General features: G+C 37.8%; 1 long non-coding RNA gene across 1 annotated transcript; it reads left to right on the forward strand.

Moving 5' to 3' along the window:
• Positions 1-518: 518 nt before the first annotated feature.
• On the forward strand, positions 519-6,394 carry LOC308687547. The gene is made up of 3 exons (XR_014029753.1): positions 519-639; positions 5,989-6,035; positions 6,357-6,394. It is a non-coding gene; the product is annotated as an uncharacterized lncRNA (long non-coding RNA).
• The last annotated feature ends 7,447 nt before the right edge of the window (positions 6,395-13,841 follow it).

A 13,841-nucleotide genomic window follows, 5' to 3' on the forward strand; every position in this document is an offset into this window, starting at 1 on the left:
TTATTTTACCAGAATGAAGCTGATATTATTGTAATGCCAGTTATGGATATGTTCTGTTCTCTTTCAGTCTTGCTGGCTGTAATCTCTCTGCTCAGGATTGTGAAATGATGTCATCTGCTTTAAAATCCTCAAACTGTGTCCTGAGAGAGCTGGATCTGAGTAACAATGACCTATGTGATTCAGGAGTGAAGCTGCTCTCTGATGGACTGACAAGTACAAACTGCCAGCTGCAGATACTGAGGTTTGAGAGCAGATGCTTTTATCCAAAGTGACTTGGTTTGGAATGTTAAGGTACACCTTAACATTCTTATGAGTTCTTGCTTTCCCTGGGAATCGAACCCATGACCTTGGTGGTGCAAGCGCTAACACTCTACTGTTTGAGTTACAGAAAAGCATTATGTTGATCATTTAATAGTTATTGTTCAATACTTTAAAAGGATTGCTGTTTACTGTTTTGTGTGTCTGTAGGTTGTCTGGCTGTATGGTGACAGAGGAAGGCTGTGGTTATGTGTCTTCAGCTCTGAGTTCAAACCCCTCACACCTGAAAGAGCTGGATCTGAGCTACAATCACCCAGGACAATCAGGAATCCAGCTGTTTAACAAACTAAAGGATCCAAACTGCTCAATGCAGATACTCAAGTATGTGGAAAGATTTTGACTTTTAACCTGTTAACCGTTGCCAGTGCGCCCGCGCACTGAAGCGTTTTTTTTTTTTTTAGTTCAAATTTGATCAGATTTAATGTTATACCTTGACAAACTATACATCATTAAAAAGATATAAGACTCAAGTTTCAGTATTTGACCACTATTGTATTCTGAGAAACTTATAGCGACAGTTATTTCTTAATTTCCATCAGGAGTTATGAAATGAAAAAATGAGTCGATACCTTTAATATGAATTATGCGCGTCAGCCGCTTTAATTCATAAAAAAAACTCTGTGCTGTCGTCATGACAGCGATACACAAAACAACGTCCCTCAGGGCTTTTAGCTCAAAAATGTGCAGATTTGGAGAAATATTGATAGATTCTCATAGGTTTACATCAGATTTCTATTGACAGGAATAATATTTATTGAATTTATACCCAAATGCGTCGATGTAATCTTTATGAGCGTTTTACACTCTTATTTACTGTGTTTTCAATTCATACCAATAGCCTGAGGGCGCTATATGCACAATAATAATCCATATATGGAAAATGAAGAAGAGCCATGATCATGTGACATTCCAGGACGTCAGTGATACACACACAGCTAACAAGAGATCGTTGTATCATGCAGAATAAAGATGTTTTGAACAGTAGCGGTTTTAGGCACGGGCGAACCAGGCAATCGCCCGGGGCGGCATTTTGGGGGGGGGGGCGGCGCCGCCGGCACGAGCAGAAAAAAAAAAAAAGAAAAAAAAATCTGCGCCGCGAAACAGTTTTCTATTATCTATCATTTTACTGTGTGCGGAATTAGCAAATTTGCGCCCCCTGAAGCTGCAAGCGCCCTTTGCTTACTAAGAAGATGCCGTGCACAGAAGCTGTTTTGTTTGAGAAGGGGAAAAGGGAGGGGGCGCGGCGGAGGCGTGGGCGCGGATGGCAGTTCACCTCTGGGTCTCTCCCAAATGGAACGGACAAGGAGGGGGATCCATATAGTTATCTAAGTCAGTCACACCTCGACTTTCTTCCAAATAACGCACATTTCATTCATAATATTATAAATACAGGCCTCTATATTTCCTGCACATTTTTGTTTTTCTGTATGGTCTGAATGGCGAATAAAAATAGGTCATACAAAACGATTATTTGGTCACCACCACCACCAAGGTGAATTGGTTTAGTCTTGACTTCTGGTCGTGACTCGTGAGTGTCAGTTGGTATGGGGGGGATCAGGGGAAATCTGTTGATTGTCGATGTCAAGCGCCAAATAAGAGATGGACAAGAAAGGTCGACAGCCATCAGGTGCCCAATTTAGAAACGAGCAAAAGATAAAGGTATGCAACTATGTTTTCTTTGTATGATTACGGTATCCATGTCATGAAGGGGCAATTGGTGGTTATAACTCTTATTTGTTAGCCTTTTTGCTATGATTATTGCTATGCTTAACAATAATTCGGTTTTAACTCAAACACGAGATCTAATTTCACCATAATATTGTTCTTTGCAATAAAACTGTTACAAGTTCAGTTATTACAATTACACTGCAAAAAATGCTTTTCTTACTTAGTATTTTTGTCTTGTTTCCAGTCCAAATATCAAACATTTCTTAAATATGCATAACGTTATTTTAACAAAGTGGTAAAATGACTTTAAGCTATTGCGTCTTGTTTTAAGGGGATTTTTTTTTATCTCCCCAGAAAAAAAGACTTAATATCTTAAAATTGAGTGAAAGACTTAAAATTGAGTTTTTGCTTAAAACAAGCAAAACATGATCCGTCAATGGGGTAAGAAAAATTATGTCCAAAGGGAAGGGAGGGGGGGGGGGGGGGGCGCTCGAAGGGGGTCTCGCCCAGGGTGTAATTCAATGTAGAACCGCCACTGGTTTTGAAGACAATAAACATGATTGCAATGATATTTGGGTTACCTGTGTTTTTCAAGCCATGCCAGGTATTTTCATAATAATAGATTATATTTATAATGTAATGCTAATCTATATAGACTATCCTTGTGCAGAAGACTATCAAATAGTATATTTTCTGTCTGATTTTTTTTATCTGATGCCAAATTAGATCACAGAAGATTATTTAAAACACTTCACTTGCTTTTAAAGTAAGTTTGGAGCACAAACATAGTTTTAATCTCATAAATTGTCATGTATTGATTGTGTGCTAAGCTAACATGCTAGCTAGCTCTAAGTGCTTCTATCTTGAAAAAAAATTAACTAAATACAGAGTTTTAGACTTATCATCTTCATATTTTAAATATAATATGGTCAGACATGTGGCTTTAGCTGTACTGCATTTCTAGATTGCTACAGTGTCAACTTCAATTTTATTTTCATGAAGATGTTTCATAAAAATACATTTCTGATAACTTTACAAAATTTTAAAGCTATTTATAACAATTTTTTTATTATTATGACAATAATTAATTCTACATTTACAATAAACTTCCAGGTGTCAGCTTTCAAATGAGATCATACTTGTGCTTTTAGTACAAAGGGTTCATGAACTGTATCTGTTTCAGTTTGGGTATGTCATTTCTGGGGATTTTTCAAAAGTGGGGTTGCAGCTTAACAGGTTAATTGTACTTAGGATGAAATTGGGATCATCAAGAGGGGTGTAATGATGTGGTTGCTGTGCTTTTGCACATTAAGATATGTTCCTGTATCAGCATATTTTGTTGATCCTGGAACAACATTCCTGTCTAAACACAGTCCTTATCATATCCCTACCTTTAATTCTAAACCTAGCTATAACTTATGCCTAAAACCAGAGAGAAATGATAGGTGAATAACACTGATGTAGAAACTCATAACCCAGATTGTGAGCCTTAACTTGACATAAACTTGTCCCAATATATTGAAAAATGTATTTACAATATATTTATACTAGGGATGGCCCGATACTGTACTCATATACTCGTACTCGTAAAAAATTTGCCGATACCACGCACCAATACCACGTATATTTTGCAAAACGAAATTGGCCGACCGCGAGTGCTTTGTCGAGGTGAACTAAGGCATAGGAAAGTATAATGTTGGCGCTTTGGGCTCATTTCACAGGGTTCGTATAAGGTGCTTAAAGTGCTTGAAGTACTTGAATTTGACTTTTTGAAATTTAAGTCCTGGAAAACCATTGAAAACAGACATATTTTTTAAGAGGTACTTGAAAAGTGCTTGAATTATTAAAAATGGGGATGTATCGATGAGCTCGGTGCTCATGTACTCGTAAAAATTCTCCGATACCAACAACCATGCAGCGTGTGCATAGTAACTTAGCTGTGGTGCGCGAGCTGATAAGAGATAAGATAAGAGCTGGTCGAGCACATCCCTTTAAACAGACATCAGTGGAAAGTTTGTTCAGTCGGATGTCAATGGCAAAGAAAATAAAACGAGGCATGCAGCTTATTATTAACGTTAACTGACGAGAGAGAGAGAGAGTTACCTGATTTAAGTATAATGAGTGGTTCCCTACATTATTACAGGACGTGTGCAGGTCAAGAAGTTCCATGAACGCAAACATCCAAAGTGCGCGCCCCGCAAACCAGCGTCTCAGCGCGTGAATACTAAATTAAATTGTCTTTCACGTCTTGCGCTTGTACGGACGAATTCACACAAAATTATGTAAAAACGCCTGTCTTGGCGAGTATCTTATAGTAAACAAAGTCGGTTATATCTCAAATGAACTTAGCCATGTTCAAATGCGGTCTGTGCGTTCGGTCTTAAAGGGGCAGCCGTTTGATAAACCTACTTCTGTGTTTTAATGTTAATCAAACAAAGAAATACTCACTGCTTTTGACTAAATTGGCTACCCTTTTCAACTTAACAAAAATATCCATCTATATATAAATTTTACAGTAATGAATATGCTTTTTTTTTACATTTGATTACTTTATTAAAACTTCTGTACCTGTTAGATCTACCTGGAAAAACTCTAAAAACACTGTTTATTTCATTTGTAGCTTTTCTTTGTTCTATAGTATTTATTTGTCCTATTTGTAATTCGATTGTTTGTTCTTATTTTGTTACTGACTGCTTACTTGTTTTAAATTCACATTAATTAGGCTGGTAGTTTTTGTTGTAGTATCAAAATTGGATTAAATAATTGATATTTCACTGGTTTTGACAAACATTTGAACCACTGACCCGATCCTCAGCACTGAGCCCTGCTGAAGCAGCTCTAAATATGTGCTGTGCTATTAAATGAAAGATAAAATATGATAGAGCAATAGAATGAACAGTGACAGTAACAGAAGCTCATACAATGCATTTTAGCAGGCTTAATTAAGCATGAAAATAACTGAAAGAAATATATATTTGATGAACAAATTAAGCCAACTAATATCATTTATATTCTTTTGTTTTATCTACTAATACATTTAAAAATTACAAATGCAGTGAAAATTCAGGGATCGGTTAGGGTATCGGTATCGGCGAGTACCAAAAATGAAAGTATCGGTATCGGACTCGTTCTGCAAAAAGTGGTATCGGTGCATCCCTAATTTATACTATATATTAACACTGTATTGTAAATAATTTTTTGATAATAATTCAATATATGAATATTGGCAATTCTTTATATATTGTAATATATAAAACATTATATTAACGCAATATATTATTTAATATATTTTTTCAGTGTAGTTACATTATATAATATATTGATCATTAAATTTATGGATATATATTTTTCTTCTGTAAGGGACTTTACAGCGAAAAAGTAACTAGTTACCAATTTCAATACCACTTGAGTAAATGAACTTTAATAAAAGTACTTAAATATTTTAATATTACATAAGTATTTTATTTACTGAATGTAGGCTCAAAGATGCACTAGTCCTCAACACTTAAGAGAAGTCAGTGAAAAACAAGAAACAGTTGAGGTTTGAGGAGAGCAATCACGTGTTTATTTTCTAAAGTCGAAACGCCTCCAATATCGCAATAATTCACACAACAGCCGACACAGCAGCCTCTTAAATATCTACAAACACTCAAGTCTCAGTTAAGGTCATGTGCTCAAAAGGGGCATTAGGGAACCAATATCCTTCAAAAAGGTCTCTTCAAATTAAAGGATAAATAAAATAATGCTTGGTAAAATTAAATGGTCAAAGCCTACTTGTACTGGATGTGCTGGTCAGCCATGTCCTCATCTCATATATGAAACGCCTATGATTTAGCAACTACCTGAAAATGCACTCACATCCCCACAAAGTAGATCTGTTGACAAGTTTTGGTGAGTAAGGGTGAGTAGTACCTTCAGTGCCCTGTAGATGGACTGCTCATTACAGAATTACAGATTAAGAATACATTGAACAGCATTTGATGTTTTTGTCTATCTATCCAGTTTGGATCATGGAGGACATTTCAGGATCACACCAGGACTGAGAAAATGTAAGTACACACACACACACACACACACACACACACACACACACACACACACACACACACACACATCTTTGCATATTTAATAATATATAATTGTTATAGAATAGGGGTTCTCAACTCTGGCCATTGAGATCTCATGTCCTGCAGAGTTTAGCTCCACCCCTAATTAAACACACCTGAACACGCTAGTTAAGGTATTCAGGATTGCTAGAACGTTATAGGTAGGTGAGTTTAATCAAGGTTGGAGGTAAACTCTGCAGAAAAAGATCTCGAGGGCCAGAGTTGAAAACCTCTGTCATAGATTGTGATCTCCCTTGTATTCAGATGCCTGTGATCTCACCCTGGATCCAAACACAGCAAACACTCATCTCATTCACACTCACACACTTACACACAATACACACCATATTCACTGAACCCCTCTGTGCTGGATTTGGGTTTTATAATGATTCCGCAGTGTCTCTGTGTCAGATTTAACAACCTCCTTTGAGGAACCACAGAGACATCAGAAACAATGGGATAAACATTTATTTTTTGCTCTCACTATTCAAGTGGTTAACCCATTAATCAATCCGTTTTGAACTTTCGGACAATTTTGGCTGGTCTTTCTCAGGTTCATAAACAGTGTACCGGTGTAACAATATCCAAAGTTGAAACATTTTGGTAACACTTTACAATAAGGTTCATTTGTTAACAATAGTTATTACATGGCTCTGTGGAATACTTGATTCTGATTGGTCAATCGTGCCATTCAGTGGTGTGTTATTTCACAGATTCTCAATATGTTATTGTCATCCAGGTTACTGAAGTGTATTCGCTATACGCTAGGAACGGTTTTCTTCGTGAAACTTTTGCCTTTGTTGAGTGCTAATAAAATATTAAAACTCAGTCGATTCAATATTTGTGTACAGTTATTTAAATATGGCATCCAGTATCGTGGACTCGCTCTCTATTGTTTCATACAAACACAGATGCTGCCATTTTGTGACTATTGTGGGTCCTCATCACCCTGTCAGGGTTTATTCTCAGATAACAACCGGCTGGATGTACATTATCTTACTTAATGTATTAACTAACATGAACGAGCAATACATTTGTTACAGTATTTATTAATTTTTGTTAAAGGAGTCATAACCTAGTATTACATTGGATACCTACTGCTGTATTATAGTCTTTCAGGCCCTTCTAAAAAAGAAAAGTGGAAAAAAAATAAACAAACACAGAGCTCCTCAGACCCTTATTTCTGAAGGCATTATTGTCTCGCGAGATCTCTGCGATATTTTGGCTGTCGTGGACGGTCATTTTAATAATGCAAATGTGGGGCGCGTTGATTGGTGGCAGGAAGGAGGGGGGTTGACACCGCAGGTAACGCTTTAGCATATCATTCCAAAATGACACCGGCTTCCCGGCCAGTGTATAAGTATGAGGCGCCGTTTAGGGCTTAAATCAAACTTCATTCATGCACACATATATGAAACATGCTAAGTACTTGCATACATACTAAGTAGTCACACATACATGTATATGAACTCTCCACGCACATACTCATATGAGACGCGAGCACACACACACAAACTCGCGCACATACTCATATAAGACGCGAGCACACACACACACACACAAACTAGACGGCGCCTCATATAAGCGTTAGGCAATCAATATACAATAGCTGAATTCATGATGATCTCAGTCATTTGTTGTTTGCAAAGTAACGTTAGCAGCCATTCCCCATGTTTACCTCGAAGCTAATACTCCCGAAAGCATACAATAGCCGCATTAGCAGTTAGCTGCTGTTTGTTAACGTTACACACAGTAGAGCAATATAAACTCAGTATTACCGTTTCAATTTCAGGCAAGTCTTTGATGGTTGGAATTGCACCTTTTTCCAAACAGAGCTTCGAGGCCAACTTCGCCTGATATTGCCCCAAATTTGTGTATGATTCCTGTGTGAAATGTTTAGTGCAGACTCCTAACGATAAGCCAGTTGAAAGGGTTGTTGGGACAGCGTCATTAAAAATGAATTTCATCCACTGGTCCCTGAGAGTTTGGTCCGTTTTTGGTAGAGAAAACACATTTACATGTTGATTGTGGCAGTCAACCACAGAGCAACTCAGGTATGTACTCGTTTCTCCATCTTTCTCGACTGAACTGAATATGAGGGGGAGAGGGGCAGGCTTCCCGCGGCATAGGTCTGCGGTGTCCATATATGGTATATCCTGCCCCGCCATGACGTCATGACGGAGCTGAAATCAAAATCTCGTATTTGAGTGTGCTTGCACGCGCGCTGGTTTATTTACCCTGAGGTAAACAAACGCTTCACTTTTAAATATCGGCTTCCCGGCCAGTGTATAATCGTTAGGTAATCATAACATACATTGATTCTCGTGGAAAAGTGAAAATTGCAGGTTATGACTCCTTTAATGTTAGTTAATAAAAATACAGCTGTTCATTGTTTGTTCATGTTAGTTCACAGTGCATTAATTCATGTTAAGAAATGCAACCTTTGATTTTAATAATGTATTAGTAAATGTTGAAATTATTATTAACTAAGATAAATGCTATAGAAGTGTTGTTCATGCGTAGTTCATGTTAACTAAGGTAGTTAACTAATGAACCTTATTGTAAAGTGTTAAACATTTGGTTTTAATGTTCCAGTCCAGTATATGTATATTTTGGATGCAATGTATTTTGGATAAAAGTGTCTGCCAAATGCATACATGTAAATACCCTTCTTTAAAAAGTATTGTTCTGTTTTGGGCTACTAATATATGGTAACATTTAATAGTGTCATTATTCTCGCAGTGGTTGTATTTTTATTGTTTTTTGTACTGTGCTTAATGTGAGATGATCTAATATTTTATGTGACTGAATCAATCAATTAGGTTGCAGCATTGAACACAACTTTAAATTGTCAGATCAGGTTAAAATGTCTCTTTAATGTAACAGCTGCACTGTGTAACACTGGGTTACTGTTTTTTTTTCAATAAATCTTTTCACATGGTGAATCACATTCTCTGTCTGTCACATTGCTTTTTTTTTTATTCAGAGTGAGAGATCCAGATTGAGGTCATTGCTTGGTTCATCAAGTGTCACCTGACCAGACAAGACATATTTCATCCCTTTCGAAATGTCTTTCGAAAGAGTAGGGGTGTAACCCCGGTGTCCTGGCCAAATTTGCCCCATGGCCTCTGTCCATCATGGCCCCCTAATCATCCTCATATACTGATTGGCTTCATCACTGTCTCCTCTCCACCAGTAAGCTGGTGTGTGGTGGGCGTTCTGGCGCAATTTGGCTGCCGTCGCATCATCCAGGTGGATGCTGCACATTGGTGGTGGTTGAGGAGATCCCCCATTCTATGTAAAGCGCTTTGAGTGCCGTGAAAAGCGCTATATAAATGTAATGAATTATTATTATTATTATCCCAGTTATGACATGCACACACACGCACATTAATATATATATATATATATATATATTCCTGTGTATATACTGTACATATGGAGCCTGTCATCACTTGTGTTTGTTCATGTGAGCTGCAGGTTCTCATTAGATTATAAGTGTGTAGTTGTGTCATGTTTTCTGCAGGAGAGGCTGGAGGCTTCAGTCAATGTGCTGGAACTGTGACCTCATGAAACAGACACGTAAAACCGCTGTTGAACATGAACCCGTGAGTTCAGAAATCAATCCATGCATCATATTATATCCATAAATCTATATACTTCATCAGTTCTTGGAGTTCAGTTCTCTAGTTTGAAAACATGGATGAAATGATTCATTTCATTTACAGTGCCATGGGAGTGACTGAGGAAGAGATGAAGATGGATGGTGTTGATGTTCATGAGGTATGATCTGCTGTTCTGGGGAGCGTTTCCCAAAGACGAGTCGCAAGTTCCCTTGATACCAACACAACAGAACTTGCGATCATAGTTTGCTAACAATGCTTGTGGTAAACATCCCGGTTCATCTGTTTCTTATAAAAGGAATCATTTGCTGAATTCATAGAGATTTCCCTTATGGAAAGAAACTATATTTATGATCAATATATTAAATGGTTTAAATATCTTGAAAAATATATGCAATAATTTTACAATATATTGTATGAAGAGTTCAGATGCAAAAGCCTCTAAGTGCCATCTGAAATTTTCTTCTAGAATGATCATTTTTATAAAGCTTGTATATTTAAGTTAAGTAATTTCACTTAAATGACAATTAATGGGTAATTTTACATTGATGATGATGAGTTATTTATTATCCTTTCGGAAATTTGTTCTGTACCATACAGCACATCTGATACACTTATATGTAGACAGTTTGACAAAGCAAGATACACACACACAAAAAAAACCAAGCCCCCTCACTAACCCCCACATAGCTGGCACAGTAAATTATAATTGTGCATACTGTGACAATCCAGCCGGACAGAAAGTGCATGGTGCTATTTAAAGTGCTGTCCTGCAGGTAACCTCTTGTTCATCAGTTTAAAGGGATACTTCACCTCTGGGAAGATGAATGTGTATTTAAAATAGATAATTTAAGTAGAAGAAATGTGAAGAAATTTTTCAATTTGGAGCTTTCTAGACTGAGAAAAGCCAGAAAATGTATTTTTGGCTTATGTGGATGAAAGACAACAACTCCCAGAATGCACTTGCTTCGCTGCCTTAGGAGGCCACGCCTACCGGTAAGAGTGCGCAGTTTAAAACAACAAAGCTAGCCTACGTGATGAGTTTGTGAGGGATTTAGAGATCGTCCAAAATGTCCGGGATTCGGCTTTTGCGTTCTACAGTCGGCATTCATTCATCATGTTTACTGTGGCGAGCAGGACGAGGCTGACGGCCGCGGGAGAACAGCGCGAGACCGGTGGCGTGATTACTGAGACGCGCCGGCGGGTCTCCCATCTCTCACGGAGGAGCGGGAATTTTTCTTAGCAATGGTAAAACGCACATCAACCGATCACTTGTTTAGCGTTCATGTAAACACTACATTCAAATTCACCAATCGGAATGAATTCAGTTAGATTGAAAGGTGTGCAAGTAACGTTAAACGATGAATGGCGACCGCAGAAAGCAAAAGCTGAATCCCGTAAGTTACATTTTGAACGATCTCGCCCGCCGGACAAGTCCGGGAAAAGGAGGATGGTTACTTACTCAGCTTTCTCCTACTATTCAGCTTTCTCCACAGAACAAGAGCCTGCTAGCTTAGCTTCCAAAGAAAGACGGCTGACACTGTGTACATTCTGTGAGTGAGATCCCACCCTCTATGGGCGGGTTGAAAACATGCGGAACAACGCCATCTACTGGCTGTAGTCTTTAGCCTCTGTCCAGAAAATCCTCCGATGACGCAAAATGACGATTTTTGCGTCATCTGAGGATTTTTTCCAGACAAAAAATACATAAATCTCTTGTCTCAGGGGGATATGAGGGTGGAAAGCATGGTAATTCGAAAATACTACAGGTTTTCTATTAATACAAAGCTTAATGCTAAATCCTGAAGTAACCCTTTAATGCTGGTTGGAACGAATGACATACTGGCCCGATTTGTTTTAAAAGAAGGTAACCTAAACCTTCTCCCCGATGGCAACACCTCGTATGCCTTGTATAGGGGATGTGACAGATCATTACTAATTACTTGACCTTTCTTCAACACCCTTCTTTCACAGATAACAACCATACTATCTAATTTTTGCCATACTATCTAAACATTGCCATTTAAGTGAAATTATTGAACTTAAATATACGAGCTTGATAAAAATGATCATTCTAGAAGAAAATTTCAGATGGCACGTAGAGGCTTTTGCATCCGAACTCTTCGTATAATACACGGGGAATTGCCGATTTTCATATTTTGAAAAAAAAATTACAATATATTTACTATATAACAAAAATAATTTTTTGAAGTGAGTTTTCAGTATTTTTTTACGGTGTGTGGAAACTGATTGCCTTAAATTTCTCAAGCATGCTTTATATTGATCATAAAGATACAGAAATATATTTTCTTTCCATAAGGGTTGTCACATTTATATAGCAATAATGATAGTTTTGTGATGAAACCTCTAGCACTAAGGATTGATTGTGGTCCACGTCCTCAAACTATGTGTGTTGTTGAGCTACTTTACTAAGTGATCAGACACATCTCCCTTGTTTCTCCATGTTGGGGGGATTTTGCTTGATGTATACTTAGCATGTATTGTCAATCTTCATTGTCACTCACAGCAGCGTGTTGTGTGTGTATCGGCAGTGGGAAGTTACATACGGTACTTGCTCTGCAGTAGCTATAATTAACAGCAGCAATAACAGCAAGACCAAACACATCAACAATGTCATATTCATTACCATGCGTGAAACTTGAAACTCTAGATGGCACAGGCTGATAAGTAGCCAATGACTTCGCTGTTCAACATTCAAAAACTTGCCTATTGTTTGCTGTAGCAGTTTGCAGTGTGCTTTCAGAAACCCTACACCTTCTCCAGCTCCACTTATTATGTTTTTAATATTTTTACTGCAGTAGTAGTACATCTCGACAGGTTATTCTCTCTGCCTCACACAATGTGCTCATGTTTTAATTTTAGACAGTTTTAACTATAGGTAGGTCAGGTGTAACATACAGTACTGGTAACCGACAGCAAAAAAGCTATTATTAGATAATATTTATAGTAGTACAATACAACTTAAGTTCATACGGTGTGTGTATTCAATCACCTAAACCATCTTAAAGCACAACTGCTTTGAGAATGTGATGATGCTCTACACCACTATGATTGCTTTTCAAATGGCTAGAAGTGAAAGTCAAAGAGGAGAAACGATACACTATTCCAAGGCTTTAAACCTGTTAAAACTGGATATTTAAACGGCAGCATATTTTGATTAGTCCTAAACATATTCTTCCATTAAACCAGTCATATAAAAATGTTTTTCTAGTTTTGCTTTTCTTCCTTACATGAGATTTTTAATCTGGATAATTATATTTTGATGCGAGTTTTGGTTAAAGGTGCAGTGCGTGTGACTGACAGCCAGTGGTTGAAATGGATACTGCAGTCCAAATTCTAAATATTGGAGAGAGTTGTTTCCCGCCCCCTCCTCCTCAGATTGAGGACATGCAACAGGAACAAGTGCTATTGACAATTAAAGGCGAGGAGGTACACACTGTAAGTTGATGAATTGATTTATTGATTTATGATGAGTGATATCATCTTTATCATTTTTAGATGAGTGCGGAGGCTTTTAGGTAGAGTAGAATCTGTGATCTCTGACCCAGTTTGTTCGCTAGCTTCTATGGCTGCAATATGCTGTGTTTTCTGCCAACTGGCAACCTGTGATAGTGAAATACTATTGGCTAAATTGGCAACATGCGATATCCACAGACCAAAACAAAAACAGACATTCTGACACAGAAAACACATTTCAAAGTAAAATAACTGGCTGTGGCATTGTTTATCAGACATAGCAACATTGTGACGGCCCAGATCCGGCCCACATCTGCGACGATCAGGTCCACATGCAGCGTAGAATGATGGCCAGGCTTTCCTTCAGTGATTCTGCTTGTTAACAGGCTTATTAAGGCTGAGATGACTCCATATTTAATATACACAGATTTTGTGGCTCAGATAAGGTCCAGTTCTGGTTTATTTTTTTGCTCTAGGCTGACATGTGGCATTGCTATGGCCTGCTTGTGGCCCAGATCTGGCAAACAGGAGTGAGCCACCCAAGGGCCGTCATTCCACGCTGCATGTGGACCAGATCATATTTCCTATAATAAATATAGTAAAAATCTGCTATTATGCCCAAATATTCTACCGTATTTGTGAAGAACTA

Source organism: Scardinius erythrophthalmus (genome assembly GCF_964197995.2).
Source record: "Scardinius erythrophthalmus genome assembly, chromosome: 3".
Classification (NCBI taxonomy): Eukaryota; Metazoa; Chordata; class Actinopteri; order Cypriniformes; family Leuciscidae; genus Scardinius; species Scardinius erythrophthalmus.